Raw genomic sequence first — 26,315 nt, 5'->3', positions numbered from 1 at the left:
TGAGGTTGCAAAATTTCAGTTTGCACCTGACTTTTCTGTGGGCCTTTTTTTACAAAGAGTAATCATGCTGTATTTGCAATGTCCACAGACTCCATTTTGTAAGAGGCTTCTTTAGCATTAAACTGAATGCATTTGGGCCTCTACAATGGTTCAAGTACTGTAGGCTGGGTTAACCACTCTGACTTTCAGATTTTTTGAACAAGAGTTTCTAGTTTTCACCTTCCAATGCAGCAATGAAAAAGTAACCACTCACAGAGTGGTTCCAAACATAGTGAGTAGGATAGCTCATGGCACTACACTTGTTATTTCAAAGAATTAGCTAAGTACGTGAACAACAAAGACACACTCAGAAATTTTGAGGTTTCAATCATTTAATCATCAGATTTTACCTGGTCGATAGGAATTTGGGAAGAATTGCCTCAGAATGTTTAACTCCTCCTAAGAGTGAGACATTGATTGAAGTACTTATATACATCATCACATTTGAACCACATAAGAAACCTGTGAAACAAAGTATTTTTAAATTCTCATTTGGCATATGAGAAATGACAGTTTAGAGAGATTAACTAGATGGTGGGAGTCACACAACTTCTAAGTGACCAGGATTGGACTCATATCTGTCTTACTGCAAATGTCATACCACAAGGGACTCCCTTCTAAATCTGGTCCACATTATGTTAATTGCTTTTCATGTGTTTCACTATTTACTTTCTTGTTCCCTTTATTCTCTAAGGGAAAGATTAATAGAGAAACTACACATGACCAATTTGGCTCCAATTTGGAGTTAGTAAATTGGGCTGCCAGTAATTTGAGAGGACAAGAAAAAAAATGGCATAAACAGAGCCATGGAACGTTAAAGAGAAAAATATTGAGTGTCCCCAATCATTCCCTGAGCACCAACTAAGCGACTCTGTCTTAGACACAGCCTTCCGGGTCCAACTCACTCCTGCACCTGCACACTGCCTCAACTCCACCACACACAAAGCACTTGACTTGAACATGCACAACATACCCCCATGAGCGTGCTCAGACCTAATTGCAACCAAAAACTTAAGTTTTAAAGTACTGCAATCTTTTGTAAATGTCCCAACTATTCATGGAAACATTAAGGGTTGTGGCATAGAGACAGGAGGTTGCAGCCATTTGTAAAGCTTTCCTGTTCATTCTCCAATGTCCAGCTCAAGAAAGCCCATCAGAATCCAAGAGCATGAGAATATTTGTAGCCCACATTTCCTCAGGCTTTCCTAGTGAAATGAGGCTCCAGTATATCGCCATCCAGAGTTCACTCTCTCATTATCTTCACCATAAAACATAATTGCCACCTCCTCATCCCACCCCACCCCCCAGCCCCCACTCCACGAATACCTACGAACTCCCAAGGAAGCTTTCTTGTGCTGCACTCCAAGCAACTGGGCATCTCCCCCAGACACTGTAAACTCTCAGGCCACCCCACAAGGCCAAAGCTATGCAGCATGGAGGCAGAGGTGCAGAAGAACCCTTTGTTTTCAACCATGATGCAGGTCCCAAAGCAATGTTGTTTTGGGGTCCTAAGTGAATCTTCCCATGTGTGTCAGACACCCCTGGTTAGCCAACCTACAGCCATCCCCAACTCCCTTCTTCCTACCTGCCTCCAGGTACAAAGACTGAAAGTACCAGACAATGGATTTCCCAGACTTTCTCACCATTGGGGTACATAGAACCCAGTGCCATCAGATGGAAGAAGTGTCCTGGCACACTTCTAGGAAAGCCTTTGTCCTGGACAAAAGGAGAGGAGCTCTGGGAAAAGTCTTTCTCTTTTTTTCCCTCTCCCTCCTTCTCTCTCTTCCCCTCTCTCTTCCTCTTGTTCTCTGTAACCAACTCCTACTCCTACTACTTGCTTTTGGAAGCTGCAATATGGAGAACGGATACCTGGAGCTATGGTGACTCTCTTTCCGGCATGAGCAATGTGTTCAAGAACAAAAAAGCCCAAGTAATAATGTAGAAGATGGAGAGAAACAGCCTAAGTCCTGCCTCACAGAGTTGTGCCATCACCCCAACACTGAGTCCATCATCTCCTCACCACTTAGGGGTAAGTGGTAAATGTCTTCACAGAGAGTCCACTGTTTTCCATGGACTCCTGTTATGCACAGCCAAAAACATTCTCGGCTGACCCACTCTATGAGTTGGAGACTCCCTTCACAGCTACATTCCCAGTGACAGGGTATCTAACAAAGTTTATTGTGCAACAGGAAGAAAACTGAACTGAAAGTTACAGGATCTGACTTCTCATCCCCAACCTTCTTTCTACTTTTTCCCTCATTAGTAAAAGAGGTTTATGCTACTTGCTGAACCCTCCTCATTGTGTGGACCAAAAGAAATTAGGTAAGTGAAAATGTTTCATAAAGTCCAATAGAAATGGAAGCTTTGGTTATTATTTCACTCAGTGTACTAGAGAGGATAGAAAGTCTGGACTGAGTAAGAGGTTTTTAAAGGCAGGTAACTTTTTAAATTAGACATTTTGCCTCAAGCAAATTGAAGAACATTTGGATCATCCAGCACATTGCTCTTGAAGTAATATATAGATTCTCCTTGACAAGATTGCCCCTGTCCTCAAATAGTTTTACAGACCAAGTAAAGAGCAGTAAAATGGCAAACTCTTGTGAGTCAGGGAACATGGTTTTGGGTGCTGATTACTCAACTCTCTTAGTTTTGGTTCCCTGGAAGCAAACACTTGAGATGGAGATTCATGTGCAGGAGATTTATTGAGGAACATACTCTGGAGGCGGGGAGGCAGGCAGGCAGAAGGAAAAGTTGGGCTGCGATGTAGTTTCAACAGAAGTCTCTGCTAGCCTCAGGGGGAGCTCTGGAGCTGCATGGTCCTCAGAGTCATAGCAAATAGAGCCCATATAGTTGGGGGTTTGTATTCCTTTATAGATTTGTCATCAGAAATAGGAAAGAGGAATGATCTTGGGCAAAGCAGCTCTCTTGACCAAGATTGATGCCTGCGGAAGGACTCAGGCATGAGTGGTCAGTGGCCACTGTCCCCAAGGCTGGGAGAACAAGAGTCTTGCTCTGGAAGAGGAGCACTGAGGTGCAACGCAGTGTCCACCACAGCCAAAGAGCCAGTGAGGTCATCTCTCTGAAATCCATCTCATCTGTGTAACAGGACAATAATAATTGTTGCTGCATATGGTTGTTTTAAGGAATAAATGGAATAGTGCTTTTGGAAAGAAACTTTGAATATTGTAGAATATTATACAATTGCTGGTTATGAAAATATTTCCTTATATAGAAGAGAAAAGAAAAAAAAAATGGCAACACAGAGCAGCATTTAAAATGTCCCAATGTGAGGCACCAACAAACAGTAACCCAAAACGGTTTGTTTGTGAACTCTTAGGTGTCAAAACATGGTGCTAAATCCTGGAAATCCTGAAAATAAAACTACACAGAGGACACAGCCTCCTGCAAAAGCTAAAAAATGTGAGAAAAGAAAAGACAATTATCCTTATTTGTAGAAGATTCTCTCATGTCTAGAAAGCTCAAAAGAACCAATTTAAGTATTGTTAGAAACAATGTATTTGTTCAACAACATGGCTGAATCCATGGCAAAAATCCAAATATCAATAGCTTTCTTAAATACGAGAGAAAAAGCAATTAGAATTTATAAAAGAGAAAAGGAAAAAACCCACTCCCAACAGCAGCACAATGGCCAGTGATACCCTCAAGAAGAAATGTGAAAGTTCCTTATGAAGAATAAGAAAATTTTACTGAGAAGAAAGAGAAAATGACCTTCTAACTAGACCTTTGAAATTATTCTGTATGACGACAAACACTGTAAAGATGTTAATTTATTTCAAATTCATCTATAAATTTATTTCGATTCTATTTAAGTAACATTTTCATCATTTGGGGTTTTGATTTTTTTATTTTTAAACTTTTTATTAACAGACATACAACTTGAAATTCCCATTTTAATCACAATCAAGTATACAATTCAGTAGTATTAATTACTTTTATATTATTATGCTACCACCACTGATATCCATTTTAATCATTTTAAGATGCCAAAAGTCATTCAGAAGAATATATATAAACAAGAGACTATAGAAATATCTGTTATGCCTGATATTAAAAAGCATTGTATAACTGAAATAATGCAGTCATGATGAAAAATAAACACTAGACATAGATCCGATTTTTGTTCCACGTCTTGGCCATCAGTTCATGTATCAGGCTTGATGCTGGGTGCTGGGGCCTGAGGATGGAGCATGAAAAATTGCAAGGCAGTGGTCAGCTGTGATGCTCAGATACATGCAGGGGCACCTGTCTCAGCCTAGGAGGATGAGGGGATGAGGGGTGGGAAGGAGACTTCCTGCAGTGATCCCACCTGTGCTGTGACTACAAACTAGGGGCATGAGTGAGGAAGGGGCTCGAGAAAGACATTCTTGACTAAGGAGCAAGAAGCAAAGTTGTGAAGTGTACAGCAGGCTCAGGGACCCACAAGGAAGCCTCTGTGGATAGTCACTGCAGGGGAGGCATCAGGCTGGAGGTGCAGCAGTATGCAAGGCACAAAGGACTGCTTAGTGTACTAGTCATGTTGTGCGAGGTAGCCTCCACAAATTTTAAGAAAAGAAGCAAATCACTTAATGACATTTTAAGGGACTGTGAACCTGGAGATAACTGACAGGAGAGGGGCAAGAAAAGCAGGCATGGAGAAGGACAGAGTCACAATTTTGGGTTTCTGGGGTTTGAATTGTAGAGGAGGTATGACTTCTCTCAAGGAGTCACGGCAGACTTTATTAAGTTGTCCCCTTTCCTGACCGCACTCCACTTGCCTGGCCTTACCCCCATTGTGATGAGGGGAAGACGTCTGCAAGCTGCAGTTACAAAAACACAAATGCTACACAAGCAGACACCAGCCCCAAGGTCATCTGACCACGACCTGTTCTTTGCACACCTGAGAAGCAGAATGTTCTTTGCCTTTGAGTAATTACCTTCTGATTACAAAGCTCCAATTCCCAAGCACCCCATTCCACATACCCCCAATATTACAAAATGGGTTTAGTGTCTTGCTCTGCCTCACTGCACATTGAAGAGTGAGCCATATGCTCTTCAGTATTTCATTTTAAATTGTGAAGGGCACAATCTGCACATAGCAATGGGATAAGACCCCTCAGGGAACTGCTGTCCTGATTCTTCCAGCATTTGGGGAAGTACAAAGTCTGAGAGAACAAGAGCAAACCAGCAATAAAAGAACACTGTGTTCTTATCTGTGGTCTGCACCTCAGCAATATCCTGTTGAAATGGTTTCACAACACTTGAAGCCAGAGGGCATAAAGCGAAGTTGACCCAGAAACAATACTGGACTGGGACACTCTCAGAACTCCTTTTCCCCCAGACCACTGTGCCCTTCTGCCTTCCCTGCTCATACCAAGTGTTCTGCCACTATTTCAGTTGGAAGGGGTCTAATCCATGGCTCACCATTGCCCATTATAAAGGAGATGGACAGGGGGTTCAGATAGATTGGGGAAGTCAGAGGGAAGAAGGTATGCTGCAATTGTGGAAAACTCATTAGAAGACATGTGGACTTTGAAGAACAGAATGGTGTGCCCAGGAGGGTGCAAAGTACAAGCAAAGACATGGAGACAGGCAAGAGTGGCAGAGGAAATAGGGAAGGAGTAAAACCGATGTTAAAAAGTAGATATACGTCATATTGTGATGTGACTTTTGTGCCATGCCAATGATTTTGAGTACCAGTTCACTTTCATGGAACTCCACCGCACAATGATTCAAGGAACAGGGAGTTATGCTCTCAATAATCTTTTATAAGAATGAAATATATATTATTTTGTTAATCAAACCATTTCCCAAAATGATGTGATGAAAAGACATTCTCTTCACATAAAACTTATTGACTAATATGCAATTAACTGTAGGAAAAAACAGTAAAAAAAAAAAAGTTCCTTGGATAGTGCTGTGGGGGAAAATACAGTTCTGGAGAGCAGACAGACACCAGAGTTCTATAAATATCTGTAGAGCGTGATTTATGGGTTCCTGATTCTCACCCCTCCCTATATTCAAGCATCTGCCATGTCATTCTGCAGGTACTCCCACCAGAGATAAGGTATACTTCCCCCAATCTACTGATGTTGGGTTTGGCCAATGGTGGGTAAGTAAACATAGTACAAGCAAAGGCTTGAAATGTGTTCACACTTTCTGCTATCACCACTTGAATATGCCCTAGGCAGCCTGCTGGCCCAAGGAGCATGAGAGAAACAGGGCAGGTCTAAACTCAACCACCAACTTAGAACCAAGCCCAGCCAGCACCCAGACATTAGTGATAATAAATAATTGTTGCTTTAAGTCCATGAGTCCTGGGGTGGTATCTTATGTTATCTATGGTGTTTCATTATTATCTTATTTTAGAATATAAACCAATTTATGGATAGAAAATTGTGGGTTGAAAACATTTACCTAATCTTAGCCCTTTGAATCTTCACTAAACTGAGAACAAATTTCTTTTTTCAGGCATATATTCTCAAAAACAAGTGGGGAAGAAAAAAACAATACAAGATTTTGGAAGCTGGGAAGAAGATGGAGAAAAGCAATTGACACAGAATAAAGAAAGCTGACTCATGGTCAGAAGTGGGAAAAGGCAAAAATCAAAACAAAATATTTGCAATAGATAATCCCAAAAGTGATGTAGTCAGTTACCCCTGGAGATGGAGGGAAAAAGAGTAAAATATGATTTGGGTGAAAGTTAAAGAAGAAGCAATTACTCTGCAGATCTTTCCTAGAACATGAGAGCATAAGAAATTTATTTTCTGGTGATAGTAAGCCATAGGGTCTGTGGACTGGGAGCACAGAAGGTTTAAGTGAGTGGATGTCTACTGAAGGTTTAAGTGAATGGATGCACACTGAATGTTGACAACCCTCTACCCATCATCATCTGGTCTCTTCCCCCAGACAGAAAACCCTTCTCTGAGAATATGATTAGCCAAGAAGAAATCCTAAGACACTAAGACAAAAATACCAACATCAAGGTTTCCTCAAGAGAAGAGCCCAGCTCAATCACCTTACAGTGAGGACCACAGTTCACAAGTCCCACTACAAGCCCCAGTGCTTCCTTCCAACAATCTTTTTACTTTCCCAAAGATTGCCAGACATCAATGAAAACTTTTAACACAAAACAGAGACACACCCAAAGATGGAGGAAAGCAATGGAGCTACACATCCACCAAAATGACTGCAATTAAAAAGACTGGCCCTGCCTCCAGTGAGAAGGCAGAGAAGCTTCAGGACTATCATCCTGCAAATCTTTGAACAACCAGCGAAAACTGGTGGAAACATCTTTCTCAAAGCTCCAGAAAACAGTTAAATGACTGCAGTCACAAGGCAAGCACTGAATCAAGAGAAAGGCAACTTAAAAGTAGAACAATCTAGTGGCACCCTGGCTGACCCCTCCATAACCTCCTCACCAGCTGAGCATGGAGCTTGCCCATTCTCCTAGGGTGAGTCCCCAGGAGGGAGAAGACTTACCTTTGTGCACATATTAGGCGGATATATGTCTGGTCCAACCTCTCTGGTGTAACCAGGACAATTGTGGCAGACCCACCATCTCAGAACTTTCCCTGCATGGAGAAGACATCTCACAGAGTTCTTCTACCAAACGCTGTTGAAGCACAATCAAGTCAAAGTTGCCTGGGGCAAGGGATTGCTGGCTGCAAGACATACAGTGCAGTGCCCAGGACCATGAAGAAATTGCTTCCTAGGGAAAAGAGGACATTTGTAGCCATGTAAATGGGGGGATTCCTAGGGCCAGGTGCACATGCCCCAGGCGAGATGCACGTGCAGAAGGATCAGGGAGGCCCCTACATTTTGGACTCAAGCTATTCTCTGTATTCATTGTATGGACAAGCTCTGAAGGAGAACCCGTACAGGTCGAGCTGCAGAAAGGTATCTTCTTTTTTTAATTGTTTCATTAGAAAAGTTGTAGGTTTACAGAATCATGTAGAAAATACAGAGTTCCCATATATTCACACACACACACATGCACGCACATGCACACAGTTTTCCCGATTATTAATACTTTGTGCAATACCTTGGTTACAGCAAATGTGGCAAAATGTTCAAATTAGTAGATCTGTGTATCTAGAGGGTTAGGGATATGTTGGAGTTCTCTGTATGGGGTTTGTATTATTTCTGTAACTGTCCTGTAAGTTTGAAAGTATTTCAAAAATATTTTTTAATATGGGAAAAAAGACTGAACACCATTTTTTGGTGGGTGTTTAAAGTGGTACATTCCAGTAAATTTCTTCTAATTCATATTTTATTCCTTCATCCTATGGTCCCTGGGTTGGTGATGCCCACTCCACCTCTATATGGAAAAGGGGCTTAGATCCCACATCGTTGATGGATGCAATTCTCCTGCTTGGAGTGGTATTCTACTATAGAACTAGTGTGACTAGTATTGGAAGAAACCATAGCACTGATCAGGAGAAAGTGGTCAAGGTAGTTACTGAGGGCAGGGAGAAGGAAGTAGAAATGAGATATGGGGGTATTTTCGGGACTTGGAGTTGTCCTAAATGATATTTCAGGGACAGATACTGGACATTATATATCCTGCCATAACCCACTGAATGTACTGGGGGAGAGCATAAACTACAATGTAAACTATAATCCACGTGGTGCAGCAGTACTCCAAAATGTATTCACCAAATGCAATGAATGGGCCACAATGATGAAAGAGGTTGTTGATGTGGGAGGAGTGGGGGGGTGGGAAGTGGGGTATGTGGTAAACTCTTATATTTTTTAATGTAACATTTTTTGTGATTTATGTATCTTTTTTAAAAAGGACAATTTATTATTAAATAAATAAAATTTTAAAAAACAAACAACAAATAACAGGAAAAATTTTAAAAAGTGTATGTAGGGCTATCTTAAAAGATTATTATAGGAAGTAGTTGGAAAATAAGAGAAAATAGAAAGGGATATTCAAATACAAATGTGAAAATAAAATTATATACCTCTAATAAAAAGAAAAGAAAGTGGTACATTCACTTTAGAGAATTTTCTGATAAAAGTGAACATACACCAACCCCACTGAGTTTGAGTATGGGTGCATGAGTGTTTGCTATATTTTTATCTATTTGTTTTTTTTAATTAAAACCAACAAAATATCTTAAAGGGCGTCAACTCAAGGTGCCAAGGTATAGAGCTGTGGTAACTGTGTAAGTTTGGGCATTGGATGAGCCCAGAGGTTGGTCAGGGAATGGAACCTGAAAGAGGCAAGAGACTTTGGGGGCAGAATTTGCTAACTGGGTATGAGACATTTAAGTGGTATAGCTTCCATTCTGAGCACCTGGTCGGTGGTGTGGTCAACAAGTCGGAAAATGAGTTCATTGCTGGATGTGTAATTTGACTGATATAAGCTTTGGATAGCTGGATGGAGATGATCACCAAAGAGCTGAAAATACAGATCTGAGGTTTAGGAGATCTGGGGTAAAACTATATCTAAAAGATGACTGAAAAGACAGATTTATAAAATGCAAAACAATCTATGTTGGAGGGAAAGAAGAGTGAACTTTAGGTAAACTCACCAATATATTAAAAATTCATTTGATGAACCCATTTGAGATCAATTTAAAAATCAGATCATTTTACAAATGCAAATTTTGAAGTTTGGAGAAGTTACATTTCTTGCCCAGGGCAATGTCTCATAAGTTATACCTGGAGGAGAGAGGTCCATTCCAAATCCTTCTCCTCTTCCTGCTCAGCCATACCAAGATATTCCCCTGAGGATGGCCATCACAGGGTTATCGATATCCAATTTCCCAAAGTAAGGAAAGGGGACAGCGTTGATTTTCAGAATAGCATACACAAATCAGAAGAATGAAAGGAGACTTTAGTTTGGTTAGGGGTGTTGGTTCAAAATCTGAGATAAGCCTGACATTGCTAACCAAAGTCTCCTTTTTGGCCTTATAGAAAATTTCACCTCTGAAACATGTAATCAGGGTTTTTAGAGATATTACTGTCACTGTGCATGACAAAACTTCAGAACTTACAAGAAACTGAGGTGATGCCTGCCCTCTCTATGGACTTTTGTCTGTTTTTGCTATAAGCTCAGTTCCCCCTGACACCATCATGTGGCTGAAATTGCTTTTCCATGTTTTAGGTTATTTTGAGTTTGTGAGAGGGCTAAACCAGCCAAATATGGCCATTACAACTATTACAGGAAGACAGCTGACATTTCAGAATTCTATAGGAAATCTATTTATATTTGTAGGCCAAAGGACCTTTTGGAAAGAGGCTCCCAGCAGGTTTTTTGCTAGTGACTTTATCCTAATATGATAAAACATCCATGCTCTGGAAATGCTTTTATTCTAGAGTTAATTTATCTGACAAATCATATTAAGCTATAAATTAGTATGCAATGCCCTCATATAATTAATTGAAGATCCCCTCTGCTGTTTTTTAGATAATGAACAAAGTGTTAAAAGAGAAAAATTTTCAAGAAAGAGGCTAGTAAAAACTTCTCTGTGACTGTTTGATTTCTATTCCATTCTATTTCCTCCTTTCCTGTGCCTTTCCTCCTTTTTATCTGCTTCATCTCTGTTTTATCCTCTTTCTCCTCCTCCAGGTATCAATTAATAATCAAAAGTTTCTGTCCTAAAATTATCTATATCCTGGTTATAAAAAACAGAACATGCAAATCTATTAGGCAACCATACCCGTACTCAATATGAAGTCTTGGGAAAGTTTCTTAGAGCTTCTGAGTCTCATTTTTCTCATCTGGAAATTGCTGCTTCAGTCAGGATGGGCTGGGTTATGCTGCAATAACAAACAAACTCAAAACCTCAGTGAATTAAGACAACAAAGACTGTCTCCTGCTTACCCTACAGATACATACACTGCATGTTAGTAAGGGGACTCTCCTCATTTGGGTCCCAGGCTGATGGAGAAGATACTATCAGAAGCAACACTGAGTACCAAGCAAGCACAGCACAGGCTTTTAAGAGGCACCATCGGAATGACACATGTCACTTTGTCTTCCATTTTATTGGCCAAAGCAACTTGCATTACTCCACCTAACTCAAAGGAATGTAAAGAACAATCCTATCCTATATCCATAAGAAGAAACAGAAATATTGAGAGGACTGCCCTAATGGCTACTACAAATGCCCACCAAACATACCACGCAGTTGTCTGCAGCCTCCATAAACAGCATGGGGTTATGGAGCAGACAAAACCAAATTTAGTGCTGACTTTGTTTCTGCTTATCTCTTCCTCTTCCCTGGATATCTTTGACATGGGCTCCAAATTCGCATAATTGGATTATGATGAAATGTAAGATTTTAGAAAAACAGAGAGAATGAAGAAAAACATTTTGCTCAAATCTTTGGGATAGTCAAGTATCATCTGGACAAAATACATAGATGATTCCATATACTTTCTACTCAGTTCAGCCACCAAGTTCACCAAGATCACACTTGAATGTCACTGTAACTGCTCTTGAAGGGCTGGACTGGCGTTTTCCTTCTGGTTACAACTCTTAATAGAGTCCTTGTTCACTAAGAAGAACATGAGCTTCAGGCCACCTGTGATTCATTTTCACTTTCACCTTATTTTACTTCTGATCCTCCATGCTGCTGATTACCTTTCTCTCCTACTTCCTTTCTATGCATTTTAATTTTTCTAAATTGCATACAGCAATTTGCTTTTTTGTTCCTGCAGCTTCTACAAAATACTTTTTTTCTTTTAATTATTCAAGAGTATTCCTTTGTAAATTTAAGTTTCTGAATGAAGACTTTTGGGAGCTGTACCGGCTTGTCAAAAAATTAGCCTCAATTTGGGCAAAAACACAACCAAAACAAACTATGGACAGTAGTATACAGTAATAATAACTTTTCATCAATCATTTAAAAAATGCTAAGTGAAAGATATGAGACAAAAATTGCTATGTATTGTTTGACTCCATCTATACAAAATGTAAAGTACAAGTAAATTATAGAGACAGAAATAGATTAGCAGTTATGTGTGGCAGGAGAACAATATAGAGATTGGGAGGTGACTCCTAAGGGATAGGATTTTTGTTTGTTTTTGGTTTTGATTGTTTTTTCTTGTGGAGTAATGAAAATGCTCTAATATTGATTAAAGTGATGAATGTACAAAACTGATTATATGAAATGCCATTGATTGTACACTATAGATAGAGTGTATTATTTATGAATACATTTCAAAAAAATGGATTTTTTAAAATGGGCATGCCTTCATATGCTTTGTGCTGGACACCTGATTGGGTGCTAGAGAAATCAAGAAGGAAGAGACAAGTCATTGACGTTTTAGCATAGTATGGAAGGTGAAGTGCTAGACAGGCAAAGAGAAATCAGAAAAGAGAAAAGAGTACTAGAGAGCACAAAGAAGGGATGCCAAACTCACCTAGAGGGCTGGGGAAGAGGTTGTCATCATGGCTGCTGTGACTGACACCAGGACACTCTACTAATGTCCTCTTGACCCTCACTACAAGAGTGCCCACCATCCAATTGCCAGCATCTGCATAGGTTTACTGTGTAAGTGGCAGGCCAGAAGTGCTAGAGAATTAATGCCCCTGGGACGCATCACTCAACCCTGAGCAGCAACTGATGACATGCTCTACACATCTTGCAGACATTCCCAGCAGGGTGGAGTCTAGCCTCTGGAAGTAATCTAATTATTAATACTCCCCAAATTGGCCTCCTTCCCTTCCCTGTCTCATTTTTTCACTCCCCCAATAGTGCAAATAAACCACTTGCAATCACATCCTTGTCTCAGGATCTGCTTCTGGGCAGTCCAAACCAGACAGTCGCCTTCCTGGAAAAGATAACATCTGATGAATCACAGAATATTAAGATAATCCAATGAGGGGAATCAATAAGGGGAAAGGAATTCTCAACAGGACAGTCTGAGCCAAGACACCTAGATGTGAATGAGTGTAATGTTCCATAGAAGACACCAGTGACTGGAGATGTAAAGAAACCAATCCACAGAGCTCCAGCTCAAAAGCAGCTTAACTGACTCACTGTAAAATGTGGTGGTAATGGTAGTGGTAGCAATGATGGTGATGGTGATAGTGGTGGTGGAGGTTATGATCACGCATAATTGTGAAAGACGAAGCTCTTCGGAGCAGTGTGTAAACACCAGGCCTGAGCAGCTGCCAGCCGAGGTGGATCCTCTGTCTATAGATTCATCAGCTCAGGACTTACCTGAACTTTCTCCTTGGTCATCCCACCTTGGATGGAAAACTGTGTCCGTCACACATAGATCGCTCACTGTTATTAACAGGTGGAATGAGATTAGAGTGTTCCTTAATATTCAAACCTCTGACCCCCAGAGACTACCAGGAACAAGAAGAAGGATGGCTTGAGAAACAGGAGGGGGGAGTAAGAGAACCGAGAAAGGGGGGAAGGGAAAATTGGGAGAGGAAGGAGAGAGATCAGAAACTAGACTTTCCCACAGGGATATCCATAAACTCGTTGTCACCTGCTTTAGGAAGTTTCCTGCCTTCTCAGAGGGTCAGTTCTAGGTCTATCTTGCCTTCCTGGGGGAGAAAGGGGGTCCAATTTCAGCAGTTTCTGTTGAAAAGCTGGGGAAGGGAGGTCCAATGACTGAAGGCTGCTGCCATCTACTGGCAGTTGTCCTGTTCAGTACTCACTCGCATCCTCGGTTACCCAATATAGCAGGACAGAGTCATGGAGATGGGGTTCTCCGGCGCCCAGGACAGTACTCAGAGAGTGCTTAAATTGCAAAGCCCCTTGCTCCCAGGCAGACCATCAGTCAAGCCCAGGGTCCAGTTCAGAAGGAGCAGCCATTCACCGCCAGGCGAGAAAAGCCACGAGAAGAGCTGTTCATCAGCGGACAAATGCTCCCTCTGGTGGTCTTTATAGTCAAAGGTGGATGTCCTCCCAAGCCTTAGCAAAGGGATTCTTAACCTTTTTTGTTCCACAGACCCCAGTCAGGACTTTACCAAGTCCATGCTATACTATGTATTTTTTAATAAATATATCACACCACACCAACATGTCCTTATAAGAATAATGTAAAAATAATAATAATAAAATAACTTTTTGCATTTTTAATTTAAGTTCACAGACTTCCTGAAATCTTTCCACAGAGCCTTTGTTGCATCCGTGGACCCCTGGTTAAGAACTCCTGACTTCAGGGGATTCTCTCAAAACACACTCATTCAGTAGGATTTGAAGAGTTGGGTAGCTGCAGGCACTGGACTCACCCTTTAGCTTTGCATTCATGTGCCACCTGTGGTAATTCTCTTCTTAGGGTTTTAAACTTCATCTTTGATAAGTCAGCATATACCCTGTCCTTTATTGTGAAGTGGGGGGACACATGCTCTCTTTCCTCACTATTTCCCCTCAGAAGCCCTAGAGCTCTGAGCCCTATAAACCACCATTCCCTTCTTCTAACTCTGACACCAACACACCAACCAGTGCTCCCCCTCTGGGCCCTCCAGGCCATGCACTGCAGATTGTAGTTTCTTTTAATCAATGATTTTTTTTTAATTGGGAATTGACAGTTGACAATTTTTTGTTTTTGAAGTAAAATGTCAAAGAAAAAAATCTACAATTACTATTTTGTTACAGAAAGACATTTTGATACAATGCAAAATGAAGATCATCATCAAAATGAAAGGGAACTCGATGATTCACCTTCAAACTAATGAAAACTCTGAGTCCTTTAGGCTGGAATCCACAGGTTAATATTTCAGGGGCACTGTCCTATACCCCCACTTTGTTCTCATACTTTTTAAAAGCAGTTTTATTGAGATATAGTCACATACCACAAAATCCATCCAAAGTATAAAACCAATGGCTCTCAGTATAACCAGAGAGTTGTGCACTCATCACCACAATCAATTTTAGAACATTTTAATTGCTACAAAAACCAAAACTCTATACCCCTTAGAGCCCCTGATTACTTAGCATTGATGTGGCGTCTTTGTTGCAACTGATGAAAAAATATTAAAATGTTACTTTTATTCATACTTTGCCTTAGGTGTATCTTTTCCCATATGTCACCCTATTATTAATACATTGTAATAGTGACTTACATTTATTCTAGTTATGAAAGAACTTTCTTATATTTGTACTATTAACCAGAGTCATCGACCACAACAAGGTTCTCTGTGTTGCACGGTGCCATTTTATCCTCTAACGTTCCTTCTAGTGACACACACGACCCTAAACTTATCCTTTCAAACACCATCACACACATAGCTCAGCACTGTTAATTCCACTCACAGTAATGCACTACTGTCACCTCTATCATTTCCAAACATTTAATCAACTTAATTAAAAATTCTTCACAAATTAAGCATCAACTCTCCATTCCCTACCCTCATTCTATCTCCTGGTAACTTTTACAATAGATTTTAACTCTACAGCTTTGCTTATTATACTTAGTTCATGTTAGTGAAATCATACAATATTTGTTGTTGTTGATTTTAAAGATTTGTTTTCTTTATTTCTCTCCCCTTCCCCCCCCCCCCCCATTGTCTGCTCTCTATGTCCATTCGCTGTGTGTTCTTCTGCAACCGCTTGCATTATCAGGCGGCACTGGGAAACTGCGTCTCTTTTTTTGTTGTTGTGTCATCTTGCTGCGTCAGCTCTCCAATCTCTGGGGTAGAGTCTCAATCCCCTTAGTATAATGAGGTAGCAACAACGTCCTCCCTAATCTCTGGCATACAGGCCCAATTGCCTCAGAACAGTGAGGTAGTGACCTAGCCTTCCGTAATTTATGGGGAACAATCTCCCCCCACCCCCCACAATGGGTTATCGACCTCACTCTCCCCAACCTATAGGGAACCCATTCACCCTTAGCAGAGCCCTGGGTTGGCATCCTCATTCTCCCCAACTCTTGGGGGATGTGCTCTACCCTTTGTAGACTGGGGTGACAAAACTCTCCCTGAACAATGGCTTCTCTATGCCACCAGTTTGCCAAGGTCCTCGTATATGTTACCATTTTCTCTTCAGTAGTTCCCAAAGAGGTAAGTGTCTTTTTTACCAAAGAGAAAATAATTCCTGACATATACTAGGCACACCAAAAAAATTTAACTGAATGAATGGTTGGCTCTGATTTCTACCCTCAATGAGGGGCTCCCCTGGAGTTCTCTGGAAAATGTTACCCAGGCAGCATTCAGAAGTGGAAAGATCACAAGGTTTGGAGTCCAATGGGCCTATGTTCAAATTCCGACCCAGCACTTTTGTTGCCAATTCCTCTCCTGAAAAATATGGGAAACACATTTCATAAAGAGTTGTGGAGAGGATTCATTCAATAAATTACTTCCCCGCCCTGTGCTAGAGGCAGGGACCAAAGCAGTGAGAAAACCAGACAGTGTGCCTGGTGTGGGTAACAAGTGTCCCCACAACTCCTGAGGCACAGAGGGTGGTCTGTGAGCACCCCACTCCTCCCTTCTGGGTCTGGGCATCTCATAGGGTGCCTGGGATGTACCCCCAGGTGGGAAGCCTTTGAGGCAAAATGAGAGTATCTGTCAGTTTATGATACCCTAAGGAAAAGTCATATGGCTGCTGAATAATAATAATCATAAGAAGAAGCATGGGTCTACCCCAAAGGCCCTATAGAAAAGCAATGAAATGCTTAGGGAGAAAGAGTTGCTAAATGAATGAGGGTGAGCTAGGCTCCTAGAAGATTAATATTAGAGAACACTTAGATTCCTATGGAAGAATTGGTCCCTGGTCGTTTGTCTAAGTGTTTAAGTGATATCTCCACACATGACCCTCCATACACACAAGGTGTCTCTTACAATGTTGTGTTATGGGGGACAACCTCTTCTCTAGATGTTCTCCACCACGGGGTTTTCTCAAAAATACAAAATACTTTTATTTCCATGGCACTTGGATAAAAGCTAGAAAAATCCATTGCTGGATGAGAAAAATCTAAAACAATATTTTGCGAACTGTTGCATGCAGCTCAAATGTAGCTTGAAGTGTTACTGTGTCCTTTGTTAAAAATTATTTAAATTCCTTGAACCAATATATTGAAATTATCCTGTATATAAAAATCTCCAATTTAGGTTATTCGTTAAAATACATGTTTTCAATCCTGCAACAAAGAACCTGATTCTCTTCAAACTCGAAGGTGAATTTTAACCTTGTAATTTTTTTTAGCTAACATCTAACAGCAACCTTCATACATTGTGTTCTGTGGGAGAAAAAATTGAGAATCATTGACTTAGAATAAACTTTTACTTTCACTGAATTCTAGGATTTAGAAAATAAGTAAATAAATTGTGATAATGGTCTCCAGGTTGAGAACTGTCAAAGATAGCTTACAGTTAGAGAAAGGGAAGGAATATAATGAATCTTACTGCCTTGGAATTGGAGGAATCAATATGAACTCATAGTTTTTAATAGGTAGGTAAGAGAGAGTGAGATTATAAAAGTAGATATCAATATGTGGATATGTGCTTGTGTACATTTCCTAGCTCTGTCTATGGAAGGAGCCTGGAATAAGGTTTCTCAACCTCAGCACTATTGACATTTTAGGCCAAATAATTTCTTGCTGTAGACATTTGACCTGTGCATTATAGGCTGTTTAGAAGCATTCCTGACCTCTACCCACAAATGCCAGTAACAATCCCCCACTCCACTTGGGACAACCAAAAATGTCTCCAGATATTGCCAAATGTCCCCTGGAGGACAAAGTTGCTCCGGTTTGAGAACTACTGGCCCAGATGCAATGACATCCCAATAAAAATGAGCACACGTGACAGTCAATATTAGTCCCTAGGTAACTTTCGCTAGGAATTCCAACCACTGATTCCAGGATGGGGGCAGGGAAAATGAGAGATTAATCTGAAACTTCTTGTCATAGCAGAAAGTAAGGAAATACCTAAAGAACAATGAGTGTCCTCTAGGCTCTGCACCACCCACCTGACTGAAATGTTACACTGAATGCTTCCCCACCCCTGGCACCTGGGGTCTGAGTTGAGAGGTCTGCCCAAGAGTGCCATCTGTTGGCATACCAGTAAAGTGCATGAGGAAGAAGGCAGGAAGATGGCATCAGTTTAAGTGGGCACTCATCATCTCTCTCACAAAAGAAGTTTTTGTGATTGAGTGGGGGCTAGATTCTGCCCAAGTGAGCTGTTTTGGGAACCCACAGAGGAGGAGGCTTCAGGTCATCAATCTGGAGGGAACTGGACAAAGAGATAAGAAGCTCAAGGTAAAACTGTAAGTTTCTCGCCCCAGTGGCTAGAAATGGTGTACAGCTAAACCCCACCCTCAAAACAAAAAGCCGCTGGAAGCCCTGACTCTTGTTGGCCACTCAGCAAGAGGGAGTGCTCTCTGAGAGCAAAAGGGTCCTGGCAAAGGATGGAGAGGGGTTTCCTTTCCATAGGTTTGGTTTCCTGGACCCCCTTTGAGCTTTGGGGAGCATACCAGCTGGCTCAAGGTGGCACCAGGAAGAGGGGAGAGGCAAATCTGCTGAGGCAGTCTGATTAACCTAACTGCCTTGGGACAGAGAAACTTGGTCTTGGAGAGAACTGAGTCAGGCAGTTGACTAGTCCCATGCCAAAAACTTTCAAAATTTCAACTCCTCTAAGTGTAGCTGGCAGTAGGAAGTGCTTAATAAGCTTCCAAGAACCTATTTAGGGTCCCCTGGGAGGAAGGGGTGGTCTGGAAGAGGGTTGAGAGTCATTTTTCTGCAGTGAGTTAGGTCTCCAGGGTCCCATTTGAATTTCAGAAGGGAACTCAACCTGACCAAGAGAGGCAAGGGTGGATTCACTTACACATGTTATTACGTCCTGCAGCCCTGGGAGAGAAAGCAATAAGAATAGAAAAGGGGCAGGGACAGACAGGCTCCTGACTGGCAAGAACCTACCCAATTGCAAAAAGTCAAACTTGCCCGAGGAAGAGTGACTGGATAGCTTTCTGAAGAGCTCACTCACCCAATGAGAAAGTTTAACTCAGTGGACAAGTTTCCATCTCGAATATACAAAGTCCCTAGTTCTATTCCCAATTCCTCTTGGAGTAGTAATCCACTGGAATATCAAACATCCAGTTGATACTTTAGGACAGGGAACAAATAGGTGTTATTTTTTTATTAGCTTTTCTAGGGTCTCTTATTTTTCCTTAAAAGAAAAGGTTACTTTTTAAAAATTTAACTTAGTTTACTCACTAAAACCTACTTCAAAACCTGCAGTGGGCAGGCTGCTGAGTAATTGATTGATGAGCAATGACAGCCTGAGAAGCTCCTCAGGGACCTAAAAGGGAAAGCTGTTTTTCCTTAGTTTTCCTTTGACTGCTTGCTAGTGTGTGTGTTTGTTTGTTGTTTTTTCTGTTTTTCTCTCCTCTTTCTCCCCATCTCCCCTTTTTTATAATTATGTGCTTCTGGCTTGTTTCTTGTTTGCTGTATTTCCTCTTCATTGCTTTCCCATTTTCTGTATATACTAATTTTGTCTACCAACACCATCTCTTTCCTTCCTTTACCTTTCCGTGTTCTGCTTTCATTCTTACATTCCACCTCTATTTAGTCCTCAGTCTTTCTGGTTTTGATTTTTATCTCGTCTATTCTGTTTGCTTTCTTTTATTAACTTTTTTCTTTTTGTCTTTTCTCTTTGTTTCTTGCCTCATTCATTCTGGCCTTTTAATTCATTCTATATATTTTTCTCTATTTAGTTTCCTATTTCATTGTTGGTACTCCACTTTTTTATTCCTATTACTCTACACTGCTTACATGAGTTAAATATTCATTTTCCTAGGTCTTATAAGCTTCCTCTTGTAACTTTTACTATTATTGTTACTATAATGCTTTTTCTTTTTTTACCACTTTCACTTTATTTGGCCCTAATCTTTTTCTTTCAAGGAAACATAGACAACTGCAAGGAAATAGAAAAAGAGGAAGAAAGGGGAAGCAGACTTGGCCCAATGGATAGGGCGTCTGTCTACCACATGAGAGGTGTGCAGTTCAAACCCTGGGCCTCCTTGACCCATGTGGAGCTGGCCCATGCACAGTGCTGATACGCACAAGGAATGCCGTGCCACGCAGAGGTGTTCCCCACATAGAGGAGCCCCACGTGCAAGGAGTGCACCCCGCCCAGAGTGAAAGAAAGTGCAGCCTGCTCAAGAATGGCACTGCACACACAGAGAGCTGACACAACAAGATGACGCAACAAAAAGAAACACAGATGATTCCCGGTGTCACTGATAAGGACAGAAGTGGTCACAGAAGAGCACACAGCGAAAGGACACAGAGAGCAGACAACTGGGCGGGGGGAGGGGAGAGAATTTTTTAAAAAAGAGGAACAAAGTGTCAAAGAGAAAACAACACACACACAAAAAGAGTAACTAAATAAAACTCTAGAGTAGAGAGAGAAGCTATTAAACTAAAGAAACCCATCAAGATTAAAAGATAATCAAAAAGGAAAAAAAAATGACAAATCATGCTAAGAAACAGGAAGACATGACTCAGTTCAATGAACAAATTAAAAACTAGGAAGAAATGCAGAACACTGAACAAATAATCAAAGCTGTCCAAAGAAATATCATGGACCAACTAAATGAAGTGAAGGAAGAGATTAAGGATATTAAAAAGAAACTGGGAAAATATACTGAAGAAATTGTAAACATATCTAAAAAAAGATAATAGATATGATGGTAATGAATGGCACAGTTCAAGAATTCAAAAAAATACTGGAAGCATACAACAGCAGATCTGAAGAGGCAGAGGAAAGAATTAGTTAGTAATTTGGAAGATAATACATCTGAAATCAAACATAATAGAATTGATAGATAAAAAGATAGAAAAAATCCATCAGGGACTTAGGGATTTGAATGACAACAGAAAATGCACAAACATATGCATTATAGGCATCCCACTAGGAGAAGAGAAGGGAAAGGGTAAAGAAGGTGTGTTGGAGGAAATAATGGCTGAAAACTTCCCAAACCTACTGAGGGAGATGGACGTACATGTCCAGGAAGTACAGTGCACCCCAAATGGTACAAATCCCAACAGGCCTACCTCAAGACATATACTTGTGAAATTTTCCAATGCTCAGGACAAAGAAAATGCCGAAGGCAGCAAGAGAAAAGGAAACCATCAAATATAAGGGAAGCTCAATAAGATTAAGTGCCGATTTCTCATCTGAAATCATGGAGGCAAGAAGGCAGTGGTATAACATAGCAAAGGTACTAAAAGAAAAAATTTCTATCCAAGAATGCTCTATCCAGGAAAGCTGACATTCAAAAATGATGGCGAGTTCAAAATATTCACAGATAAACAGAAACTAAGAGTATGACAATAAGAAACATGCACTTCAAGAAATACTAAAGGGAGTTCTGAAGGAGGAAAGAAAAAACGGGAGAGACAGAGTTGGAGAAGACTTTAAGAAAAACTAAAAAGACAAAAAGAGAAATAAAAGCAACATATGGCATACACAAATCCAAAGAAAATATGGCTAATGTAAGTAATTCCTGGAGAGTAATAACATCAAATGTCATTGGATTAAATTCACCTGTCAAGAGACACAAATTGGCAGAATGGATAAGGAAATATGACTCATCTATATGCTGTCTACAAGAAACCCACCTCAGACCCAGGGATTCAAGGAGGTTGAAAGTGAATGGCTGAAAAACAATCTTACAAGCAACCAATAACCAAAAAAGGGTAGGAGTAGCTATACTAATATTGGACAAAATAGACTTTAAATGCAAAACTGTTGTGAAAGACAAAGATGGACACTACATATTAGTAAAAGGGGTAATCTTTCAAGAAAAAAGAGCAATCATAAACATTTATGCACCTAACCAAGGTGCCTCAAAAAACATGGGACAAAGACTGGAAAAACTAAGTGGGAGAATAGATGCCTCTACAATTATAGTGGGAGATTTTAATACACCATTATCACCATTAGACAGAACATCTCAACAGAGGTTCTATAAAGAAACAAAGACTTTGAATAATATATTAGACGTTCTGAACCTAATAGACATATACAGAACACTACACTCAAATACAGCAGGATATACATTCTTCTCAAGCACACATGGATCATTCTCCATGACAGACCACATGGTAGGCCACAGAGAAAGTCTCAATGAATTCAGAAAGATTGAAATCAAACAAAATAAATTATCTGATAACAGTGCAATGAAGCTGGAAATCTGCAAGGGCCAGAGAACCAGATTAGGCAAAAATATATGTAGGTTAAGCAACATACTCTTAGACAAACAGTAGATCAAGGAAGAATCTCAAAAGAATAAGTAACTACTTTGAAATGAATGAAAATGATGCCACAACATATCTAAAGTTATGAGATGCAGCAAAAGCTGTGCTGAGGGGGGAATTCATAGCCATAAAATTCATATGTCAAAAAAGAAAAAAGAGCTAAAAATCAAAGATGTAACTGCACACTTGGAGGAATTAATAAAAAGAAAAAAACAAACAAAAAACCTAGTCCCAAAGGAAAAAGAGAGAAATAACAAAGATCAGAGCAGAACTAAATGAAATAGAAAATAAGAAAGCATTAGAAAAAATAAACAAAACCAAAAGCTGGTTCTTTGAGAAGATCAGTAGTATTGACAAACCCTTAGCTAGAAAAACAAAGAAAAAAAGAGAGAAGATGCAAATACACAAAATAAGAAATAAGAAAGGGGATATCACCACTGAACCCACTGAAATAAAGGCTATCATAAGAGGATACTTTGAAAACCTATGTCAACAAGAAAGACAATTTAGAGGAAATGAACAAATTCCTAAAAGCACTTAAGCAGCCTACATTAATGAAAGAAGAAACTGATGAACTCAACAAACCAATCACAAGTAAAGAGATAGAAACAGTCATGAAAAACCGCCCATCTAAGAAGAGGCCATCACCAGAAGGCTTTGCAGGTGAATTCTACCAAACATTCTGTAAAGAACTACCACCAATCTTGCTTAAATTCTTCCAGAAAATCAAAATAGAAGGAACATTTCCTAACTCATGCTATGATGCCAACATTTCCCTAATACTAGAGCCAAACAAAGACACCAAAAGAACGGAAAATTACAGACCAGTCTCTCTAATGAACCTAGATGCTAAAATCCTCAAGAAAATACTTGCTGATTGTACTCAACAGCACATCAAACAAATTATACACCATGACCAAGTGTGTTTCATCCCTGATGTGCAAGGATGGTACAACATAAGAAAATCAATCAATGTAATACACCATATAAAGAGATTAAAGGAAAAAATCATATGATCATATCTATAGATATAGAAAAAGCATTTGACAAAATACAGCACACTTTCCTGTTAAAAACACTGCAAAAGATAGGATAAAGGGCAACCTTCTGAACATGATGAAAGGGTGTATATGATAAACTCACAGTTAATATCATTTTTCATGGTAAAATCCTAAAATCTATCCCTCTAAGATTGGGAACAAGAAAAGGATGCCCAAAATCACCCTTCCTATTTAACTTTGAGTTATAAGTACTTTCTCAAGCACTGAGGCAAGAAACAGATATAAAAGGCATCCAAATTGGAAATAAAGAAGTCAAAATTTCACATTTGCAGATGGCAGAATCCCATACATAGAAAGCCATGAGAAATCTACAACAAAGCTTCTAGAACTTATAAATGAGTTCAGTAAAGTTGCAGGTTTTAAGGCCAATGCACAAAAATAGTAGCATTTCTGTACACTGATGATGAGCAACCTGAGGAGGAAATCAAGAAACAAATACCATTTACAATAGTAAATTAAAAAATCAAATACCTAGGAATAAATTTAACTAAAGATGTAAAAGACTTATACACAGAAAACTACACAAAACTGTTCAAGGAAATCAAAGAAGTCCCAAATAAATGGAAGAAAATTCCCTATTCATGGATAGGAAGACTAAATATTATTAATATGTCTATCCTACCAAAACTCATCTACAGGTTTAATGTAATCCCTATAAAAATCAACAGCATTTTTTAATGAACTGGAAAAACCCACTATGAGATTTATTTGGAAGATAAAGAGGCCCCAAATAGCCAAAGACATATTGAAAAAGAAAAATGACATCAGAGGAATCACACTACCTGACTTTAGAACATACTACAAAGCTATAGTGGTCAAAACGACATGGTATTGGCACAAGGATAGACATAAAGACCAATGGAACCAAATTGGGAGTTCTGATATAGATCGTTGCATATACAGTCATCTGATATATGACAAGGCCACCAAACCCACTCAACTGGGAGAGAATGGCCTCTTCAACAAGTGTTGTTTGGAGAACTGAATATCCAATGCAAAAGAATGAGAGAGAATTACCATCTCACACCTTATACAAAAAATTCAACTCAAAATGGATCAAACGAGGTAAATATAAGAGCCAAGACCATAAAAACCTTGGAAGACAATGTAGGTAAGCATCTACAGGAACTTGAAATAGGAAATGACTTCATGAACATCATACCCAAAGCATGAGCAGCAAAAGAAAACATAGATAAATAGGACCCCCTCAAAATTAAAGCCTTTTGAACCTCGAAGGAGTTTATCAAGAAAGTGAAAAGACAGCCTACCCAATGGGAAAAAATATTTGGTAACCATGTATCTGATAGGAGCCTAATATCCAGCATACATAAAGAAATCCTATATCTCAAAAATGAAAAGACAAACAACCCATTTAAAAAAGAAGCAAGAGATTTGAACAGACACTTCTCCAATGAAGAAATACAAATGGCTAAAAAGCACATGAAAAGATGCTCAACATCACTACCTAGTAAGGAAACACAAATCAAAACTACAATGAGATGCCATTTTGTACCCATTGGACTAGAAGGTATTAAAAAAACAGAGGACTACAAGTGTTGGAGAGAATTTGGAGGAATGGGAACCCTTGTCTACTGCTGGTAGGAATGTAGAAGGATCCAGCTATTCTGGAGGAAAGTTTGGCAGTTCCTCAAAAAACTAGCTATAGATTTGCCACATGACCCAGCAATTCCACTGCTGTATATATACCCAGAAGAAATGAAAACAGGGACACGAACCAATATATTCACACCAGTGTTCATAGCAGCATGATTCACTATTGTCAAAAGTTGGAATCAACCCAAAAGCGCTTCAACAGATGAATGAATAAACAAAATGTGGTATACACATACAATGGAATACTACTCAGCTATAAGAAGGAATAATGTCCTAACACATGGGATAACATGGATGGATCTTGAGGACCTTATGTTGAGTGAAGCAGGCCAAGCATTGAAGGACAAATACTACATGACCTCTCTGACATGAATTTAGCAAATCAGGCTGTCTCAGAGAGCCAGAGACTGGAAGATAGGCTTACAGGAAGTAAGGAAGGAGAGGAAGACTGTGAGACAATGCCCACAAGGGCAAAATCTATGATAAAGTGGAGGTAAGTAGTTGTGCAGTGATGGGAGAAGACGGGGGCATAGGGATACTATTGGGTTGGGCCTTGCAGGCTTGAGAAGGGCTAAGGTTGGAGGATGGGTCAGATGGCCCAAGGAATTGAGGGGATGGTCGAGGAAGAGCAAGTGAACATGGGAGGTTGTCGGGTATGTGGTTCAAACTATAATGTTAAGAAAACTCTTCAGAAATATTACAAGGAAGGGTTACTGGTATAAGATGTTTATCAGGGGGCATCTGGCACAGGGTGCACCTGGGGCAGGCTTTTAGGAAGTGTGTGAGTGCTCATCATGTCATAGTGTATTATATCAATGGGTAGGGACCTATACAATGAGTGGGAAGGTATTATGTCCCCATCCAGGCTAGGCCTGATATTCTCAAACAGAGGAGGTGTCTCTTGAGGGCATGGGTGGCTCCCAGTAGAGGAGGACAGACTAGTGAGCAAACCTTGTCACTAGTATCTAGCAATCTTGTCCTTCGAGCAGTGAAGCATGGTCATCAATGTGGGCCCTGACAGGAGGGGGTGAGAGGAACAGAATAGTTGGAAGAGGGGGAACTTGGGGGCAATGGAGGTTCTTACATGCTCCTGCATTAATGAATGCAGGCCATGTTAAACTTCACCAAAAATTTATAAAAGTGTATAGTCTAAAATGTAACCAAACATTTATAAAAGTGTATAATCTAAAATGTAAACCATAAATGTAAATCATAATGGAGCCATGGTTAGTAGCTATGTTTCAATATCCGTACATTAGTAGCAGCAAATGTAACATCCACATGTAAAAAGAATATTGCAGGGGAAGGGGGAAAAGGGTTTGGTGTTGGGTATACGGGGATTCCCTATATTCTTCGTGTGACTCTACTGTGGCCGAAAACATTTTTGAAGTCATATATTTATAAATTAAAAAAAAAAAAAGGATGTAG

At 40.0% G+C, this 26,315-nt stretch overlaps 1 long non-coding RNA gene across 1 annotated transcript in view; it reads right to left on the bottom strand.

The window, feature by feature from the left end:
* Window positions 1-3,884: 3,884 nt before the first annotated feature.
* The window catches only part of LOC111765794 (uncharacterized), a 73,560-nt gene continuing 51,129 nt past the window's right edge, over window positions 3,885-26,315 (bottom strand). Inside the window, exons 3-6 of the long non-coding RNA XR_011647296.1 lie at window positions 12,771-12,828; window positions 10,710-10,809; window positions 7,519-7,747; window positions 3,885-4,234 (exon numbers count right to left, since the gene is read on the bottom strand). This is a non-coding gene — a long non-coding RNA (uncharacterized lncRNA). The remainder of the gene's footprint in view (window positions 4,235-7,518; window positions 7,748-10,709; window positions 10,810-12,770; window positions 12,829-26,315) is intronic.

This window comes from Dasypus novemcinctus, chromosome 24 (assembly GCF_030445035.2).
Source record: "Dasypus novemcinctus isolate mDasNov1 chromosome 24, mDasNov1.1.hap2, whole genome shotgun sequence".
In the NCBI taxonomy this organism is placed as follows: Eukaryota; Metazoa; Chordata; class Mammalia; order Cingulata; family Dasypodidae; genus Dasypus; species Dasypus novemcinctus.
Note: the sequence above shows the minus strand (reverse complement) of the source record. Positions and strands in the feature narration are given on the sequence as shown.